This window comes from Lissotriton vulgaris, chromosome 12 (assembly GCF_964263255.1).
Source record: "Lissotriton vulgaris chromosome 12, aLisVul1.2, whole genome shotgun sequence".
NCBI classification, from domain to species: domain Eukaryota; kingdom Metazoa; phylum Chordata; class Amphibia; order Caudata; family Salamandridae; genus Lissotriton; species Lissotriton vulgaris.
The window spans coordinates 575,451,958-575,458,740 of NC_141700.1; positions in this window are offsets into that span (position 1 = coordinate 575,451,958).

The window sequence follows — 6,783 nt, forward strand, 5'->3', positions numbered from 1 at the left end:
AGTCATAGGTAATTCCACAACTGTAGTTAATTTTTCATCCAGAGTTTTGTCTATGGAGGAAGAAGCAGTACTCAATCTTAGTTTAAAATTTGTGCCTAGTAGAAACACTGATTTCACCAAATTGAAAATGGAGGCAATAGAGTTTTGCCGTAAGGTCAGACTGAAGGCGTTTTTCGCCAACACTCCATTAACCCTTTCGATGCTGATGACGAGCTCAGCTCGTCATGATGCACAGTTGAGCTGTGCTGATGACGAGCTGAGCTCGTCATGAATATAGCAAAAGAGGATTTTCCAGCACAGGGGGGGAAAACGCCTAGCAGCCAAGGTGTTAATTTCAAGTGCAGAAACTACTGGCCTGAGGAACAAATCTAATTTTGTCCCTTATACTAATATTCCAAAACAGGTCCAAGCCTTTGAACAGGTACTACTGTCTTCCATTACCAAGATGGAGAAAGCCGAGACCTTCACTCACCAAAATATGAGTAAACATCAGAGAGACATAATTGGTTCGCTCAAGAATGACCCTTCAATAGTGATCAAGCCAGCCGACAAGGGTGGGGCGATAGTCATCTGGCCCCGTTCTATGTATCTGGCAGAAGGTGAGAAGCAAGTGAACAACACTATCTGGTACCGTGCACTAACAGAGGATCCTACTAAGGACATCCAGGGCCAAATTGCGAAAGTTTTGAACTTTGGCAAAGAAAGTGGTTTCCTGGGCAACAAAGAGTACGATTATCTCTCTAAGAAATGCCCTAGGACCCCTGTCCTTTATCTTCTCCAGAAGATACATAAGAGCCTGCTAGAGCCCCCCGGACGTCCTATTGTGTCGGGCTGTGATTCTTGTTTAGAGCCGATAGCGCAATATGTAGATTTTTTTCTAAAGCCGTTCTTGTGTCAGGTCAAATCTTATTTGCGTGACACAACCGACTTTTTGAACAAAGTCGAAGGTACCAGCTTTGATCCGCAATCACAAATCATGGTTACAATGGATGTCACGTCCTTGCATACCCAAATCCCCCAGAAAGAAGCTCTAGAGGTCATGCAGCTATATCTGGACTTAAGAGAAAGACCACATCGGGTTCCTACTGCCTTTATTTTAGAACTGGCAGCAATAGCATTGAAGAGAAATTATTTTACCTTCAACGGCCAGTTCTACATGCAAGTGAAGGGTACCGCCATGGGATGTCCTTATACCCAAGAAATGGCGGTGCTCTTCATGGCGCAGTAAGAAGAAAAGTTTGTGGACACGAACAACCCTTTCAGACAACAAATTATACAGTGGTACCGGTACATAGACGACGTCTGGCTCCTGTGGCAGGTGAGCCAGACCGACTTAATGGCTTTTCACGGATGGCTTAACGCAAGGCACAGAGACATGACATTTTCAATAGAGAATAGTTCCAGCCGCATGACCTTTTTGGACATTGAGCTAAGATGTGAAGACAGACGGTTGGTAACACGTTGTGTAAGAAAGACACCCACAGGAATACCATTTTATACCACAGGAGTGCACACCCTCGCAGTCTAAAAGCAAATTTACCCTACGGGCAATTATTAAGAATCAGGCGCAATTGCTCTGATGTACAAGACTACGAGTGCCACCCACAAGCATTCTGCTGTGACATGCAAGAGCGGGGTTATCCTAAGAAGCTCCTTAAACACTCTCTCAAGCGCGCTAAATATACGCCTAGAGAATGCCTGTTACAAACCAAACAGCGCACACCCTTGAATAAACTAGTGTGCGTCACAACCTTCTGCCCAGACACACACAAACTATGACAGGCTGTGCTTAAGAACTGGCATCTTTTGGAGGGGTTGGACTGTCCGTTTCTCAAACCCATTTTTGCCTACAGAAAGAATCGCAGTATTGGCCAAGAACTCATTCGGGCTGACATAGTCATCCCTAAGCCTAAAAGCGACTTATTGGCGCAATGGAATCTCAAGCCGATTGCCACCACAAGTGTGGCAACTGTGTCGCTTGTCCTAGCACAATAGAAGGCGATGAGTTTGTCCATCAAGCTATCAAGTGGAGACACAGAGAGTTCTCTAGTTGTAGAACCAAGAATGTTGTGTATATGGTACTATGTCCGTGCCAATTAATTTATATTGGAAAAACTAGCCAACAAGTGAATCAAAGAATCAGCCAGCACCGATCACGTGTCAAGCGACAAGTTATTATAGTTAAATGCACAAAGCCTCTGACACCATGGATAACACAAGTTATTTTCTATTCACGTCCTATTTATTGACAGTGAATGCTCTTGTTTTTTAGCACATTATTTAAAGGTTCAAGTGGGTACACATTGGGTGTGAACAGCTCAATTTTGATTATCTCCTTACATCAGAAAATACATTCGATAGTGACAAAAAATAGCTTACTGGCTATTGGAATTGATAAACGTGAGACAAACACAGTGACAAAAAAAGTGGAAACACTTAATAAATTCAAATATAAACAATCCACAAATAAAATGAAAAGTGAATTCATATATCAACAGTATCTTATTTACAAATGATATGTTTAGGTCCTACTGTAAATCTCAAGGAGATTGTATTGCTATCCCGGGGGGATGTTATTGATTTGTCCCTCAAACGGGAAAGTTAATTGTCCTGTGGTATGCCAGGGAAAGTCATATGTTCCGAAGGTTCTTTAATGCCTAGTGGTGAGATGCGTCTCTCACTGTATGTCCCAATGGTTTAGTTGAATCATATGGCATATATTCCTCCTGGCACCAAAGATGAGCCTACGCGTTTCGACCTTAAAGAAAATCTTGACAGGAGGGGAACTTTGTAAAGGTCTTCATCAGGGCTCTTAGTAGGTGATGAGGAGCGTCATGTTGCACCTACAGGGAAAGTTATGGGAGCATGTTTTAGTGGTGAACTAAGGTCAGAGGAAGAATCAATAAGCATACCAACAACCTGCTGAGCAGTAATCCTGGGGCTAGCCATTATCCTTACTAAGAAAGGAGACTACACAAACAAGTCAACAACAACCAACACTTTGCAAAACAAGTATCTATATACACAAAGATCTATATACTCAAAAACTATACAATTCACTTACAAGAGACAGCTCCACTCTCCAGCACCTACTCTGCAGAGACACAGCAAAAAACAACGATATCCCACTAGAAAGAAAAATACAAAACCAATTACAAGACAAAAAATAAAATACAAATTGAGCACAAATGCAAAAAGTTTTTCACACTCAAAAAAAAGAAGCCAAACATACTGCTATTATTACACCATTTATAAAAAACACATCCATGCAGAAAAATAAAACTTATTTACATTTTACAAAAAAAGTCTCTTACCAAACACATGCAACTACACAAACAGCAGAACCACCAGTAACGAAACCGCAACCTGGAACAGTCTAAAGAGCAAAAGCCTTGAACTAGAAGAAAAGGGGAAAATAAAGCATTACAATTGCAATTCACAAGAAATAAAACAATTAACATTATAACATGCTATGTCACTACCCAAATGGGGACAGAAAGGCCAAATAAATGGGCAGAAATGCAGGTCATCTGTTCCCGGGGGGGGCAGAAAAGTCTTACAAATTATTTAGACCCATAAGGAAGTGACCCTTGCCCAAGGGGTCACTTTCATTTCAAATTTAAAACACTCCCTGGTGTCTAGTGGGGTTTTCTGCCCCCCTGGAGGCAGAAAGGCCAAATAAACAAACTGATCTGCCCCCCAGGGGGAGGGGGGGGTAGAATATACTTTAAAAAAAATATGGCCCCTGGAAGCGACCCTTGCCCGAGGGGTCGCTTCCAATTAAAAAAAAACAAATTCCCTGGCTCTATTGGGCTTTTCTGCTCCCCTGGGGCCAGAAATGCCCCAAACAATCAGGCTATCTGTGCCCGGGGGGGGGGGCAGAATATAATTTTTAAATACATTTAGCCCCTGGAAGTGACCCATGCCCAAGGTGTCAATTCCATTTAAAATTAAACATATTCCCTGGTGTCTACTGGGGTTTTCTGCCCCCCCCCCCCCTGGCGGCAGAAAGGCCAAATAAAAAAAAGATCTGCCCCTAGAGGGGGCAGAAAATACTTAAAAATGAATTGCGCCCCAGGAAGCGACCCTTGCCCTGCACCAGGAATGCCCTGCATTGAGACATCAGGGGAGAAGAAACACGGTTTCCTCGCCCCCGATGCCTCAAGGCATCGTAATTTGGCCCCCTCGCCCCACCGGAGCAACAAAATCTTACCCTTCCTCTGGACGCGCTGGAAAGAAATGATTTCCAGCGCGTCCAGCGCTTCCTGATGACGTTGGAGCGCTCTGTGCGGGCGGACGTCATGGGGGGGTCGGGTGGCATCCTCCTCTGTGGGGCCAAGATCGATGCCCCAGGTGGGAGCACCAGCGCTTCCCCCAAGGGTTGTGCTCATGATGGAGCGGGTCCATCATAAGCACAGCCCAATAGATGCTCATGACGGAACCTCTCCGTCATGAGCATCGAATTGGTTAAAGAAGGTGCAGACAATCCTGGAAGACATGAGCATTTGAAAAAGGCACACTTGCTGAAACACGTCATGCATTTTGAAATTAAAGGAATTTCTGCAGCCTCGCTGTGTGCTCTGGTCTGTTTCCAGGAGAGGGAAGGTTTGGTGGTTTAATATATGCGCGCGGCCACCACGGCGCACAGAGTCCTGTCCTTAAGATGTTCAAAGGTACCAGTGGCAAAAAGGTTGTAGTTTGGAGTTATTCACAAACCTGTGAACCGCCTCAGCCAGAGAGGAATGGGAACCTGCTGCAACTGTCAGGCCATGACTTTAAGGTGTAGCGTAGGTTACTCAGGCTGCACCTCCAGATGTTTTCTACTTGGACATTGTGCGGCTGGACAAAGAGGTCGGAAGAAATCCGGTATATTTTGAAAAATTACTTTCAGGCAAAACTGATAGAGTACAATGAGTTTTAAAATTGCAAAGACTGGGTGGAACAGCCCATTCTCACTGGAGATTTAATACAAACTTTAAAATTGGAGGGCTGTCAGTAATATTACTTTAAGGATTCAACAGGACAATTCTGGGGAATGCTGGGAGATGCAGTCTTTTGGCTTTCTGCTAATATATGCGGGGGGCTCAAAGCCCCCCCGCAGCCCCTGGGACCACCACCCCCGGGGCTTTTTTAAATTAAAAGACCTGTATGGGGGATTCGAGACCCCCACATGCCCCTGGAACTGCCACCTCCCTGGGGCACTAAGTTTTTAATTTGGGTGTCCGTTATGGACCCCCAACCCTGGGGACCACCCCCCCGGGGCTTTTCAAATGATGGGAGGGGGTTGCGCGGCCCCCCTCCTGGAGCCCTTGATGGCCCTGGGGACCCCCACCCCCAGGGTCGACTCCTGCAGTGTCCCAGGGTGCCCACCCCCGGGACACTGCTGTTTGAAATGGCAGGGCGGGAGCCTCACCATGCCATTGCAAACTGCTTTGCTTCAATGAAGCAAAGCAGATTGCTTTTCCACAGGGGGAGCAGCATGTTAGCTGCTCCTCATGTGGAAAACCATTGCTGGTTAAAAATAATTGTTATAAATTAATTCGTATTGATAAACATTGTCTGCGCCATCTTGCTTTTTTTCCAATGTCACACTTTTGTCGTGCACGGCAGCCATTTTAGATGCCTTGACCAGACCCACTCTCTTCACGCCGCCGATCCTCAGCATGGCTCCCCACCCTCGCAAGCATCTCCCCCACGCACTGGTCACCCCCGCTCTCTGTCTTATGCATGGGCCATAAACCTTCCCCCATCTGCGCTGCTCTTCCCTGAGAATCACACCCTGTGCCCACCCGACACCACCCTTTCACCCTATTCACTACCGCACCCTCTGACATTCCTCTTCCTTTGTGTCTGATTGTCCAGGCCGGTCCCAGGCTATCACGTAGCCCTGCGGATGTAGTTTATGGCCTCAACTGTAAAGAATCACCCCTCTTCAAAGGAGTTACAGTAGATCAAGGCCCCCACCCGATGAGATCCATCACACCACACGCGTTCCTACTATCTGATAACCATCCTGTATTGTGATTGGGGAGGGGATTCTCACTGTGAGGGTGTGTGGGACCGAGCCTGAAGCGTAAGATTCCAGGGATGCCTTTTTGTACATCAAAGTCTTCACAATTATGTGTCACATTAAAAATATATAGCACTCCAACAAAGTAGTAGGATTATAACACTTTAATACCTTATAAATATATACATCGCAACAAAAACAGTAAACACCTTAAATTTTTTTTTTATTAAAACAGAAGCAACAATGGTCAGTAGCGGTCTGTTGTGCGAATAGTCCCAAGGCAGCACAACGTGCTGAGTTCTGGACGGCACCCAGGTGATGTCACCTGGGTGCCGCACTGGTTTTGGTATCCTACAATGCTGCTCCGAAAAACGGCGTGGGGCGCCCCGGGGGGGGGTTTGGGGGGGAGGCCGCGTGAACGGGCCTCCCCAGGTGGAGGCTCGTCTGTTGTAGTGGGGCGCCCCTTTAGCGTTTCACTTGCCATTCAGCGGTTTTCCGCCCGCTTTTGCTGCACTGTGCCTCGTCAGTAGCGGTCTGTTGTGCGAATAGTCCCAAGGCAGCAGAACGCGCTGAGATCTGGACGGCACCCAGGTGATGTCCAGTAAGTTGCCGCACTGGTTTTGGTATCCTACAATGCTGCTCAGAAAAAACGGCGTGGGGCGCCCCGGGGGGGGGGGGGGGGGCAGCGTGAATGGGCCTCCCCAGGTGGAGGCTCGTCTGCTGTAGTGGGGCGCCCCTTTACCGTTTCAGTTGCCATTCCGCCCGCTTTTGCT